This window comes from Urocitellus parryii, chromosome 2 (genome assembly GCF_045843805.1).
Source record: "Urocitellus parryii isolate mUroPar1 chromosome 2, mUroPar1.hap1, whole genome shotgun sequence".
NCBI classification, from domain to species: Eukaryota; Metazoa; Chordata; class Mammalia; order Rodentia; family Sciuridae; genus Urocitellus; species Urocitellus parryii.
In genome coordinates, this window is record NC_135532.1 from 30284674 (window position 1) to 30300189 (window position 15516).

The 15516-nt window shown below is 34.6% G+C and overlaps 1 protein-coding gene across 1 annotated transcript in view; it reads left to right on the plus strand.

Moving 5' to 3' along the window:
- Nbea (neurobeachin) overlaps positions 1 to 15516 on the plus strand; it is a 620123-nt gene that overhangs the window by 107249 nt on the left and 497358 nt on the right. The gene's annotated exons all lie outside the window — the stretch shown is intronic.

Here is a 15516-nt window from a genome sequence, read left to right on the forward strand (position 1 = left end):
TCTTTGGCCCATTTGTTGATTGGGTTTTTTGTTTTCTTATTGTTTAGTTTTTTGAGTTGTTTGTATACTCTGGATATTAGGGCTCTATCTGAAGTGTGAGGAGTAAACATTTGTTCCCATGATGTAGGCTCCCTGTTTACCTTTCTTATTGTTTCTCTTGCTGAGAAAAAACTTTTTAGTTTGAGTAAGTCCCATTTGTTGATTCTAGTTATTAACTCTTGTGCTATGGGTGTCCTATTAAGGAATTTGGAGCCCGACCCCACAATATGTAGATCAGAGCCAACCTTTTCTTCTCTCAGACGCATAGTCTCTGATTTGATATCAAGGTCCTTGATCCATTTTGAGTTAACTTTTGTGCATGGCGAGAGAAGGGGATTCAGTTTCATTTTGTTGCATATGGATTTCCAGTTTTCCCAGCACCATTTGTTGAAGACGCTATCCTTCCTCCATTGCATGCTTTTAGCCCCTTTATCAAATATAAGATAGTTGTAATTTTGTGGATTGGTCTCTGTGTCCTCTATTCTATACCATTGGTCCACCCGCCTGTTTTGGTACCAGTACCATGCTGTTTTTGTTACTATTGCTCTGTAGTACAGTTTGAAATCTGGTATCGCTACACCTCCTGATTCATACTTCCTGCTTAGAATTGCTTTTGCTATTCTGGGTCTTTTATTTTTCCATATGAATTTCATGATTGCTTTATCTATTTCTACAAGAAATGCCGTTGGGATTTTGATTGGCATTGCCTTGAACCTATAGAGAACTTTTGGTAATATCGCCATTTTGATGATGTTAGTTCTGCCTATCCATGAACAGGGTATATTTTCTCATCTTCTAAGATCTTCTTTTATTTCTCTCTTTAGGGTTCTGTAGTTTTCCTTGTATAAATCTTTCACCTCTTTTGTTAGGTTGATTCCCAAGTATTTTATTTTTTTTGAGGATATTGTGAATGGGGTGGTTTTCCTCATTTCCAGTTCAGAAGATTTGTTGCTGATATACAGGAATGCCTTTGATTTATGTGTGTTGATTTTATATCCTGCCACTTTGCTGAATTCATTTATTAGCTCTAGTAGATTTTTGTAGACCGTTTGGGTCTTCTAGGTATAAAATCATATCATCCCCAAATAGTGATAATTTAAGTTCTTCTTTTCCTATCTTAATGCCTTTAATTTCTTTTGTCTGTCTAATTGCTCTGGCCAGTATTTCGAGAACTATATTGAATAGAAGTGGTGAGAGAGGACATCCCTGTCTTGTTCCAGATTTTAGAGGGAATGCCTTCAGTTTTTTCCATTTAGAATGATACTAGCCTGAGGCTTAGCATATATAGCTTTTACAATGTTGAGGTAAGTTCCTGTTATCCCTAGTTTTTCTAATGTTTTGAACATAAAGGGATGCTGTACTTTGTCGAATGCTTTTTCTGCGTCTATCGAGATGATCATATGGTTCTTATCTTTAAGTCTATTGATGTGGTGAATAACGTTTATTGATTTCCGTATATTGAACCAGCCTTGCATCCCAGGGATGAATCCTACTTGATCATGGTGCACGATCTTTTTGATATGTTTTTGTATACGATTTGCCAGAATTTTATTGAGGATTTTTGCATCTAAATTCATTAGGGATATTGGTCTGTAGTTTTCTTTCTTTGAGGTGTCTTTATCTGGTTTGGGAATCAGGGTGATATTGGCCTCATAGAATGAATTTGGAAGTTCAGCCTCTTTTTCTATCTCCTGAAATAGATTGTAGAGTATTGGTATTAGTTCTTCTTTAAAGTTCCTGTAAAACTCTGGAGACAGGATCTTTAAAGGGGTAAGTAAGGTTAAGTGAGATTATGAAGATGAGTCCTAATCCTCTCTAAGTTGTGTTGAATGAGAAGAGGAAATTGAGTCATAGTCAGGCACAGAAGACACAGGGAGGAGAAGACTGGTAGGCCATCTCCAAGACAAGGAGAGACATTTAGAAGAAACTAGTGCTGCTGACTGTGAGAGAATCTCAGACTTACAGACTCCAGAACTGTGAGGAAATAAATGTGTGTTTTCATGCCATTTAGACCTGGGTACTTTGTGGCATCCCCAGCATGTTATATTTCACCAGGAGTACACATAGCTATTAACCATGCTCTCCTCTCTTAATGTATTCATAGGTTATATAAGTACATATATGTTTAAGATCTATCATATTCCCTTTATTGTTATGAACTTTCTGAAGTTCATTCTGTAATAGATTTCTCAGAAAAGACTCATGGGGATAATATTCTTCAATACTAGTATATAAGGATTCTTTATACTTGCAAGGCATTTACTTGGGTATAAAATCAGCCTTTTTCCCTCTGTGCATTGCTTAAGTATATTACTGATTCTTTTTTCTGCCATGAGGTATTGGTATTGAAAAATGTGATGGCAATCTAATACTCTCTATTATATGGTACTTACTCTTTTTATATGTTTGAAGGATTTATTTTCTTTGTAGTAATTTTGGTAGATAAGTCTTGGTCTTCATTATTCTGAGTTAATTTATCATATGTGATGTGCATTTTTATATGTAATTTTGCATCCATTTATATTTCAAGAATTTTTTTTAACATGGGTTAGTATTTGTTCTATCTCCCTGTTTTAGTTTTTTTTCTTTAGAGACTTGACTGTACATGTTTGATCCACTTTGCTTATTTTAATACTTGTCACTTTTAAAAATGTCTTTGTCTCATTTCTTTCTTTCTTTTCAAAATATAAAACTAGGGCTGGGATTGTGGCTCAGCGGTAGAGTGCTAGCCTAGCATGTGCAAAGCCCAGAGTTTGATCCTCAGCATCACATAAAAATAAAATAAAGATATTGTTTCCAAGGGGCTGGGGATGTGGCTCAAGCAGTAGCGCGCTCGCCTGGCATGCGTGTGGCCCGGGTTCTATCCTCAGCACCACATACCAACAAAGATGTTGTGTCTGCCGAGAACTAAAAAATAAATATTAAAAATTCTCTCTCTCTCTCTCTCTCTCTCTCTCTCTCTCTGTCACTCTCTCTTAAAAAAAAAAGATATTGTGTCCAAGCACAACTAAAAAATATTTAAAAAATACATAACACTGAACATTTACAGATAAGTTATAAGCAGAAGATCAAACATCCACCACCCAACCATTCAAAATTCAGTGTTGAAAGTATGTCCCTATTGTCCCTAAATGCTGTGTTCCTATGGACAAGAATATTCTTTTCAAAAATTATTATCTCACATATAGTCAGGAGGTTAATATAGATACCTTAGTACATATAATGTCCTTTATAGGAAAAAGATCCAATTTATTACATTTATGTTGTAACTTATCTTTAGTTTGCTGTATAGAAGTTTATTTTTCCTTCATTTTCTACATGTGTACACAGCCAAGGCAAGTTGTGGCATACTTTTTTGATTACCCCCCATAGTTCTTCACTCTTCTTCAGCTCTAGCTCTCTGCATTGGGCCAGGCTGTCAGACTGATACTCTCCACATTCATCTGCTGCTCTAGTCTTTTTTATCTTCTGCTGGCCAGTCCTCTTAACCAGATGCTGCCCCCTCTCCAAGACTCTGACACCCCATGCCAGCTAACTCCTCTAGACAGTTGTGGTCTTGAGTCTGCTAGTGGTCTTGCCATTCATTGCTTGGTTCCCTTTCTGCTGGATATAATTCTCACCTTCCACAGGATATAACTACCTATGCCAGCAAGCCCTCCTAGAGCATGCCCTCCCTCCTCAGCCTCCTTAGACTCCAACATAACCAAGTGCACTCCAAATGAACTTTTTCCAAATCCTACTCTAGATCAAGATTTCTCCTCTGAATGCCCTCTTGAGGACATTCCCTTCTCACTTGATCAGGCTTGTACTGTACCCGCATATAAGGAGCATCCTCCATTCCTTTCATATACTTAGAAACTCTATGCCAGATCACAACCTACTTCCCTCATCCTTGTCTTATCAGATGGATGTCTTGTCATTGTTTGGAATTCTGACATCCTAAATTAGGTAAGTTTTCTAGGAATGCTGGATGCCTTTCTATTTGCTTATGCTGTGACATGTGTAGCAAATTGCCCTATCTCTGACCATTTCCTCACACCACTTTGATTTTTCTTAATATCTGACTCATCTTTTGACACCCCAGGCTAAAGAGCTCTTTCTTTGTGGATGCCCTTGGCATAGGCCTTATCTCCCTTTCTTGTTTGATTTAGACTGCTTTCCATGCCTGGCCACCCTTGTGGTGGAACCTTCCCCACATTTCTGAGTTTTTATATCATGTGGCTCTTCTGTGTGGATTCAGTCTTCACTACTGGGCTGGTACAACTTCTTCCCACTAGCCCCATTTTTGGGTTCTTACTTTGTTAGTCCTACCAGGTACCGTTGTAAATGTTTGGAAAGGGAAGAGGAATAGAGAGAGGAAAAGAACTTCATTTATTGTTTAAAAAAATTTTTAACAGCTTTATAGAAATAGTCCACATACATAAAATCGACCCATTTAAAGTGGACAAATTCCCCAAATAGCTGTATTTTAATAGAGACTATGTTGAATTTGTAGATTAATTTGTATTTATTATTATTGTTTTAACTATTACTATCTTAACAATGTGAAGTCTTTCAGTTCATATATGCAGATGTCTTTACTGGGTCTTCATAATTTTTTATAGATGCTTTGTAGTTTTGATTATACAAGTCTTAGGTGGCTTTAGTTAAATTTATTCCTTAGTATCATCATATTTTTGGTGCTGTTATAAATGAATTTTTAAAGAAGTTTTCACGTTCAGAGTTTTCTTTGCTATGATATAGAAATGCAGTTGATTTTTAATTTTTTTTAAAATTTAAATTATTTTTATGGTATTGTGGAATGAATACAGTGGTGTTCTACCACTAAAGCTAAATCCCCAGCCCTTTTTATTTTTTCAGTTTTGAGACAGGATCTCACTAAATTTTTTGCTCAGGCTGATTACAAACCTGCAATCTTCCTGCCTCAGGCTCCCAAGTAGCTGGATTTCAAATTTGTTTCACTGTGACCAGCTATTTTTATTTTTTAACTTTTTATTTTTTTAATCTTTTTATTTTATTTATTTTTATGTGGTACTGAGGATCGAACCCAGTGCCTCACACATGCAAGGCAAGAGCTTTACCACTGAGCCACAAACCCAGCCCTATTTTTTAACCTTTTAAAAACATCCTTTTAAAATTGATACATGAAAATATAAAAAGTACACATTTTAATGGAAATCCCTGTAATTTTGATACATATGTATACATTACAAAATATTTAAATCAGGGTGAACATATTTATCTCTTTGAAAATTTATTATTTCCTTATTCTAAAAACTTTCCAAATCCTTTCTTCTAGTTTTTTGAAATTTACAGTACATTATTGTTATCAATCATTCACCATACTGTGCAATAGCACACCCGAGCTTCTTGGTCATAACTAACAATGTTCATCAATCTTTGATTTATTTTAATTTGTTCCACTCAGTTATATATGATAGCCGAATGCTCTTGTATTCCTTGTACATAAACGGAACATAATTTTTCACTTCTCTGGTTGTACATAACATTTGTGCAATCATACATGTACCTAGGGTAATGATGTCTATCTCATTCTACCATTTTTCCTACCCCATGCCCCTCCTTTCCCTCCCCTTTGCCCAATCCAAAGTTTCTCCACTCATCCCATGCCAACCCCCTATCCCCTATTATGGATTATCATCCACTTAACAGACAAAACATTAGTCCTTTGGTTTTTTAGGAATGGCTTACTTCACTTAGCATAATATTCTCCAACTCCATCTATTCACTGGCAAATGCCATAATTTTATTCTCTATTATTGCTGACTAATATTCCATTGTGTATATACTACCACAATTTCTTTATCCATTCATCTGGGGATAATTCATCTGGGCATCTGGGATGGTTCCACAGTTTGTCTATTGTGAATTGTGTTGCTATAGACATTGATGTGGCCGTGTCACTGTAGCATGCTGTTTTTAAGTCCTTTAGGTGTAGACCAAAGAATGAGATAGCTGGGTCAAATGGTGGTTCCATTTCAAGTTTTAAGTGCAAGAAATAAGATCAAGAATTAATAAATTGGATGGATTCAAACTGAAAAGCTTCTTAGCAAAAGAAACAATCAATGAGATGAAGAGAGAGCCTCTAGAATGGGAGCAAATTTTTGCCACACACACATCAGATAGAGCACTAATCTCCGGGATATATAAAGAACTCAAAAAACTTAACACCAAAAAAAAACAAAGAACCCAATCAATATATAGGCTAAGGAACTGAACAGATACTTCTCAGAAGAAGATATATATTCAATCAATAAATATATGAAAAATATTCAACATCTCTAGTCATTAGAGACATGAAAATCAAAACTTCTCTTAAAGATTTCATCTCACTTCACTAAGAATGGGAGTTATCAAGAATAAAAACAGTAAGTGTTGGTAAGGATATGGGGGGAAAAGCTCACTATTGTATTGCTGGTGGGACTGCAAATTGGTGTAACCAGTCTGGAAAGCAGCCTGGAGAATCCTTAAGAAACTTGGAATGTAATTTTATTTTTAAGGAATATTTTCATTTTACTTATATGATTTTAATTTTTAAAGTTTGTTGAGAATTGTTTTATGCTATTTGTTCCATATGCTCTTGAAAAGAATGTGTATTGTGTGCTTGTTGCATAAAATGTTCTATAGTAAAGTGTTAGGCAGCATTACATACTATTCCTATATGTGTAATTAGTACAAAATATATCTGTACTCTTCTTTTTAAATAATTGGAATTGCTTCACCGAAATTGAATTTCCAAACCATACAATTCACTTATGTAAATGCACAAGCCACTTATTTTTGGTAAAGATATAAGTTGTGCAACCATAGCTGCATTATAATTTTACAACTTTTTAATCACTGCAGAAAGATCCTTCATGTGTATTTGCAATCTCTCCTCATCTTATCCCTCTCCTATTCATGCTATTTTATGTAACAATTATTCTAAATGAGATAGTACAATGAATATTGAGATTTACCTACAAATGTGGTTATCATATCTTTACATATAATTTTAAAACTTAGAAATACCCTAATATACCTTAGTGGATTGTATGGTTTGGAAATATTAAAATGATGGAAAACGTTTTACATTTATTTGATGGATTGTATGTTTATAGTGTTCAAATTTCATTATAAATTTTTTAAACCTAAACATAACAACTCTACAAACCAAGGGAGGGTATTATGGCCATTGTATCATGGACTCAAACAAATTAATATCACTTTGTTTCTGAGTGAGAATAAGTTTTATTAGACATTTGATATTTCCCTTAGGAGATCTGAAAGCTTCAAGAGACTATATTAAAATTTGTCATTCCAGTATAAGCAGACTGAACAAAATGAAAACAAACATATCTTTTGAGATAATGGAAGGTACAAACATTTCAGCTTACATAGAAACAAGTTATATAGAAAGTATCTAATTATAATGTTTTCATTCCATTTTGCAGTTTGTTTGTTTGTTTGTTTGATTGTTTATTTATTGGTATCCGGGATTGAACTCAGGGGCACTCAACCACTGAGCCAAATCCCCAGCCCTATTTGTATTTTATTTAGAAACAGGGTCTTACTGAGTTGCTTTGTGCCTCACCCTTGCTGAAGCTGGCTTTGAACTTGGAATCTTCCTGTCTCAGCCTCCCTAGCCAGTAGGATTTCAGGTGTGTGTTACTGCACCTTGCCCCTTTTGTAGTATTTTATTTAAACAACTATTTTTCGAAAGCAGGTGTGCTGTGTTCTTAAAAACTACTTTCCAAACCAGAAAAAAGAAAAAACAGTGTGTATGTGGGTCAAATACTTAAGACAAATTGTTTTTAAAAGACAGTAACTAGGAGACAACGAACAATCATATCTGTAGCATTTTATAGGAGTAAAATCTGCAGATAGAAAGCAAAATATTTTTCAATTAAATTCATTGAATTTAAAAATATAGACATCAATATTAATAGAGGACATTCAATTATTTGACTCAAAATATTTTATTATTTGGAAGAGTGGGGAAAAGAACATTTTTAATTTTTATTTTCATAATTAATGGTTGCTCTTTTTTTTACATCAACCAATTATTTTTAATTATAGTCAGAAAAGAGAAAGGGCCCAGCCTCTGAACAAATTTAAAAAAAATTATTTCAATAGACAAAGACTAAAAAGCAGGAGATGAAATAGAATAGTATATTTTAATCTTAAGAGTTAGGATTAGGAAATTTTATTCTAAACTTTCAATTTTCCCTCAATAACGAAAAGTAGTTTAAAAATGATTGGAGAAAAAAACAAAATGATTCTATTAGGATGAGTTTTCTCATGCATTTTTATCATTCTGAGGGCATTTATTAGAGCATGCCTATGTATAGAAGACTATCACAGCCATTATAAAAGACTATAAATTATCTTTAAGGAGCTTATACTCATAAAAAGGAGAAAGTCTTAGGAAAAACCTAAGACAAAGTTGATTGTACTTCGAATCCTGATATAATCGTTGAAGATTAAGTCCTATGAGATTGTGGAGAAGGGTTGTCATTGTAGGAACTAGGAAATGTTTCATAGAAAACATAGCTTTTAGCTATTAAGTTTGTTTTGGAAGTCTTCCAGATTAATTGATTTTTTTGATTCCTCCATTACGTAAGATTCTGATTCTCTCAGTTACCTCTAGAATTCATACAGCTGATAATGCTGTTTGTTTTATTATTATTAATTCATTGGTACCCTTTGATTGGTCTCTCTTTTTTCCCCTAAGAAGATGATAACTAGAATTTGCAAAAAAACAAAAGTTCTTAAACTTGGTATCCAATTACACATTTTCTTTTTTAACTTTTCTTTTTCTTTTTTTGTGGTACTAGGCATTGAACCAAGGGATGCTTTACCACCCAATTATGTCCTCAGTCCTCTACATTTATTTATTTTTGGGACAGGGTTTCTCTGAGTTGTTGAGGCTGGTCTCAAACTTGCAATTCTCCCGCCGTAGCCTCCCAAATTGCTGGGATTGCAGGCATATGGGGCTCTTATGTTTATATTTTACAAATACTCAGCTTGACTTCTGATTTTTGCTACAATGGAGTTTGGGGTACTGTCTGTGTCCCACCTCCACCATTACAAATAATTATAAAACTTGGAAAATGCATAAAACAGTCTCTTTTGAGACATTTGTCAAAATACATCTCAGGTCTGAGATCCCTGAGAGCAAGAAAACATTTAAGATGAGCCTCATATACATTTTGGCTCTCTGCCTGGGTCCAGAATTTTTATTGAGGTCCAAAGTGTTGTATATCTAGTACAGCAAGGTGGTTTTTCTCAACAGAGGAAGTTGAGGTGAGAATTCAAGCTACTGAAGCAGCAGGGTATAGTACAGAATTGAACTGTTGGGGTTGGATGTCTTTGTGAGGGTTTTTTGCTAAGGGACTGAATCTCATAGGTGCAGTGTGAAACTTCATAAATCCTAGGAAAATGCTTGTATTACCAGTAGTAGAAGAGAAATTCCAGTAGCTGCACAGTTATTGGAGACCACTGGTAGTAGTAGGTTTGTGTTCACATCCACATTGCTCTATAATTATTGAAAAATAAATGGAGTAACCAGACAGAAGCTGCAGGATTTTCCTTCATTCTATATGTAATTTATTCACAGTTTTCTAATTAAATCATCTTTATAAATTATATCTTTTATCTTAATATAATATTATTTGATTTTGCAATTTAATTTTTATAATTTCCAAATTACTAACATACCTATTCTTGCATGGAACTGCATGCATGTTCAAAAATCTTTGCTTAACTTAAAAAAAATGTGTCCCATGGAATTTCTTTATATTGGCAAGTAATGACCGAATTTGATATGTCTTTGCTTAGTAGTAGTGCCATTATGTTAAATTGTTTTTTTTGGATATGAGTTTGTATTAGTGATGTGTTTCTTTTGTTTAATATTTGCAATATTGCAGTAATTATAGGGTAAGTTCTTGGCACTTTTGCTAATCTGATATATGCCATTATGTTAACTTCTTTAGATTTTTATTAATTTAATCATTTTCCACTGTGTTGAAATAATGATTTTATTTCATGCACCAAAATTTCCTATGCTAATCTTTTGTCATTTATTGTCATGCTTGTGAGTATAATCTTTATTCCTCTGTACAGTCTTGTTTGTTACAGGTAGTAATAATGATTGCAGGGCATGGAATCGAATAAAATTCAACAATGTATTGGATATTTATTATATTCAAGGAAGTGTTCTAAGCTTTAGGGATTAAAAATGATTAAGCTCATACTCTCTTTATGAGAATATAATTACAACCCTAAATATTTATAATTAAAAGTTGATATGTGTAACAGAAAGGAAATATTGCCGCAGTCTGGCTGGGCACAATTCAGGAGCCACTTGTCAAAGGAAACTAACTTTATTTTTAGAACTACAAACGCCAAACAAAACAGCTCCTCAGGAAAAAACCCTCAGAGCCCAACTGCCACCACCGGCTTCCACAAGCCTGTCACCCACACACACCTCACCACCTCCCACAATCCTACTGCTCTTGAGGCCGAATGGCTGGGTCGCGTGGGCGGAGTCAAAGAAGTCCCCCAATGAGCAGCTCCGTGGTCTGAAAGGGCAGGGAAACAGCCCAATGAGCAGCTCCGTGGAGGAGCCAATCAGCTAGATGTTGCTGAGGCCGCTGTGAGCCAATCATCAGCTGGCAGTCTGAAGGGCAGGGAAACAGCCCAATGAACATCACCGCAGAGGAGCCAGTCAGCTAGATGTTGCTGGGGCCACTGTGAGCCAATCATCAGCTGGCAGTCTGAAGGGCGGGGAAACAGCCCAATGAGCAGCTCCGCAGAGGAGCCAATCAGCTAGATGTTGCTGGGGCCACTGTGAGCCAATCATCAGCTGGCAGCTGGAAGTTTGCTGGCAGCTGGAAGTTTGCTGGGGCCCCTTTGGCTGTGGCGCTCAACAAATTTAATTCAAATACTATAAAAATTTTGTGCAAGGATGATTAATTTCAGCCATAGAAGATTTAGGAAATCTTCATAGAGAAGGAGGTTTTTTAGGGTTCTCAGAAAATAGATCTCAAAAGGTGATCAGGAGGTGATGTTAGTATTTGAGACAGGGGACATGATTGAAAGGATAGAAGCAATGGAGTATAAGATATGTGTATGAATTGACCCAGGATAGGCATGGCTTGATGGTAGAACATACAGTATAGTTATTGATGTATAGTGAAATGTAAGGATGATTATAGTTTAAACTTAAATTAGCAAAGGCTTTGAATATCAAAGTAATGAATTTGGATCTTATTTTCTAGTCAAGTGGAATAATCAAACAATTTGTAGCAGGAGAGTGAATTGATCATATTATGTATTTTTGTGGTTGGTTTAGAAATGCAGATCTTAGGATTGGAATTTTTTCTTCTGTAATGACTCAAGATGTATTATTTATTGTTATTTTGAAGGGAAGATTGCTGCACAATCCACAAATAGCTCCAGTCTCTCAATTATATATCAGGAAATTTGATTCATTGAATACTGCAATGACATTACCATGTTATATCAGCAACACTTATTGTGTTATGGGGAGAGTAATAGGTATTGTCATGTATACATAATTTTTATATACGTCCAACAGAAAAATGGCTATGTTGTTGTCATTAGTGAGTTTTCTAGAGATGGGTACTACAAAGTAAAATGCTCCTCCTCTTGTAGCAGTTAAACTTAGTTTTGTTGTGTTAAGCAATATTCTACCATATTTTCTCATATTTATAATAAGTAATTCATTATTATTTAGGTGATTAGGTCCTATTTAATGAGGCTTTATCTCATTATATTTTAAAAGTGGAGCATCAAAATAATCAGAAACTTGGGTACATGCTTCAAAGGTAATTTTGTTTTTTATTTGAACATTTTAATTATACATAGTATTTGTGTTCCTTTTGACAAAATCATGCATAAAAGAATTTGATTTCAATCCCCATTCCCCTCCACTTTGTTCTCTTCTTTACTGATCTCATTTTTACCCATTTACTTATTTATGTATGCATTTATTTTTTTGATGGTGCTGGGAATTGAACCCAGGGCCTTGTGTATGCAAGGCAAGCACTCTACCAACTGAGCTATATCCCCAGCCCTCTATTTATGTATTTTCGATTGGTACTTCATACATACACATAAAGGATATATTCCCTTTAGTACATTCATATGTGTAGGTAACATGATTCATTAGATCCATTTTATAACATCAGATCTATTCCTTATTACTTTCCCTTCTTTCTTTCCTCCCTCTCATCCTCCTACTTATACTCCACATCCTTATGCTATTCAATTCCCTCTTCCACTGCCTTCTTTCCCTTATTTTGCTTGGGCTTCCACATATGAGAGAACACATTTCACTTTTGTTTTCCTGAGTCTGGCTTACTTCACTTATTCTCCATTCCTATCTATTTACTGGCAGATGCCATATTTAGGCTGAGTAAAATTTCATTATATTTATATATCACATTTTCTTGATTGCTTTATCTGTTGATAGGCATCTGGGCAGATTCCATTATTTGGCTATTGTGAATTGTGCCGCTATAAACATTGTAGTGGCTTATAATGTTGTTTTATAATACCAAGGCAGCTAGTAAAGAAGGCAGATCAGACAGGATTTATTGGCAGTATTACTACCTAATACATAATTTCACTCATATTATTTTTTAGAAATTTTATTTTTTCCTCCATTTTCTATTGTAATATACATTAGGGACAAACATTAAATCTTTAATTTGAAGAGATTTTATAGAATGGGAAAAAATCTGTTAACCTGCACCTCAGATAGAACATTAATCTCCAGGATATACAAAGAACTCAAAATCTTAATACCAAAAAAAAAATCCTACAAATATTCCAATCAATAAATGGATACAGTAACTGAACATGTTCTTCACAGAAGAAGAAATACAAATGATCAACAAATATAAGAAAAAATGTTCAACATCTCTGGCTTTTAAAGAAATGCATATTAAAACTACACTGAGTTTCCATCGCACTCCAGTCAGAATGGCCATTATAAAGAATATAATTAACAATAAACGTGGGCAAGGGTGTGGGTGTGTGTGTGTGGGGGGGTTTACTCATACATTTCTGGTGGAACTGCAAATTGGTGTGACCAATCTGGAAAGCAATATGGAGATTTCTCAGAAAACTTGGAACAGAACAACTGTTTGACCCAGTTATCCCATTCCTTGGTATATACCCATGTTAAAATCAGCATACAACAGTGACACAATTTTTATAGCAGCTCCATTCACAATAGCTTAACTATGGAAGCAACTTAGATGCCCATAAACAGGTGACTGGGTTTAAGAAAATGTGGCATATTATAAACAATGAAATATTACTCAGATATTTTGCCATTCACCAGTTAAGTTGATTTATTTAGTGACTATCATGCTAAGTGAATTAAGTCAATCCCTCAAAACCAAAAGCCAAATAAATGTTTTCTCTGATATGTGGATGCTAATACACAATAAGAGAGTTTTGTAGGGAAGAATAGATAAACCCCTATCTCTCACCATGCACAAAACTCAACTCAAAGTGGATCAAGGACCTAGAGACCCTGCCTCTAATAGAAGAAAAAGTTGGCCCCAATCTCTGTCATATCAGATTAGGCCCCTACTTCCTTAAGAAGTCTCCTATAGCACAAGAATTAAACTCAAGAATTAATAAATGGGATGGATTCAAAATAAAAAGCTTCTCAGCAAAAGAAACAATCATTGAGGTGAATAGAGAGCCTACAGCTTGGGAGCAAATTTTTACCAGTTGCACATCAGATAGAGCATTAATCTCTAGGGTAAATGAAGAACTCAAAAAGCTAAACACCAAAATAACAAATAAGCCAATCAATAAATGGGCCAAGGAACTGAACAGGCACTTCTTAGAAGGTGATATACAATCAATCAACAAATATACGAAAAATGTTCAACATCTCCAGCAATTAGAGAAGTGCAAATCAAAACTATTATATAAGATTTCATCTTATTTTAGTCAGAATGGCATCTATCAAGAACACAAAAACAATAAGTGTTGGCGAGGATGTGGGGGAAGGCACACTTATACACTGCTGGTGGGACTGCAAAATAGTGCAGCCAATATGGAAAGCAATATGGAGATTCCTTGGAAAACTTGGAATAGAACTACCATTTGACCCAGTGATTCCACTCCTTGGTGTATACCCAAAGGACTTAAAAACAGTATACTATATGGACATAGCCACATCAATGTTTATTGCAGCACAATTCACAATAGCAGAACCATGAAACCAACATAGATGCCTGTCAGTAGATGAATGGATAAAGAAAATGGGGTATACATACACAATGGAATATCACTCAGCAATAAAAGAGAATAAAACCATGACATTTGCAGGAAAATGAATGGAGTTAGAGAATATAATGCTAAGTGAAGTGAGCTAATCCCCCCAAACCAAATGTCAAATGTTTTCTCTGATATAAGGAGGCTGATTCATAGTGGGGTTTGAGGGGAAGCATGGGAAGATTAGAGGAACTCTAGATAGGGCAAAGGGGATGCAGGGGAATGGAGGGGGAGTGGGGTGTAAAAAAGATGGTGGAATGAGATGGACATCATTACCCCTAAGTACACGTATGAAGACATGAATGGTGTGAATATACTTTGTATGCAACTAGAGATATGAAAAAGTGTGTTCTATATGTGTAATATGAATTGTAGTGCATCCTGCTGTCATATATAACAAATTAGAATAAAAAATAAAATTAAAAAAAATGCCTAATGAAAAAGAAGAAGTTCACTGGATTTAACAGAGGGGAATGAAGGGAAGAAGGAGGGATGAGAATAGGAAAGATAATAGAAAGAATTGGATATAACTTTTTATGTTCATATGTGAATCAGTGTAACTCCATATAATGTACAATCACAAGAATGTGATCCTAATTAGAATAAGTTATACTTCATATATGTATAATATGTCAAAATATACTCTACTGTCAGTATATCTAAAAAGAACAAATGAAAAAACAGAATTTTTATTTTAAATGAGAACATATTTTAAACCTGTTATCTATAGTTAAGGGACTGTGAATTGACGAGTTAAAAAAAAAGGAACTTTACTTTGAAGTGAAAAGTAAATTTTTACATTGCATTTGAGTGAAGAACAAAGGTCTGATTCCAATAGTACAGTTTCATTTATTATAATATTGAAATATGTAAGCATTTTTATGTGGAAAATATAAAAAATAACTTCCATAGCTAAATATATACAAATTTTTTGGCTCATGTCTCATAATTTACAGTTTATATTCAGGTTTAAGTTTGAATGACTCACTAGAGTCATAATAAAACTTGAACTTTCCTTGAAATGAAGTGAGGATAAGAAAATAAGTAGCACCACTATCTAATGCCAGGCACATGGAAAGCCCAAAACAAATTGTTTATTATTTTAGTTTTTTTCTCTGCTCTAAAATTTAAGAATTTTACTATGTTACTTTT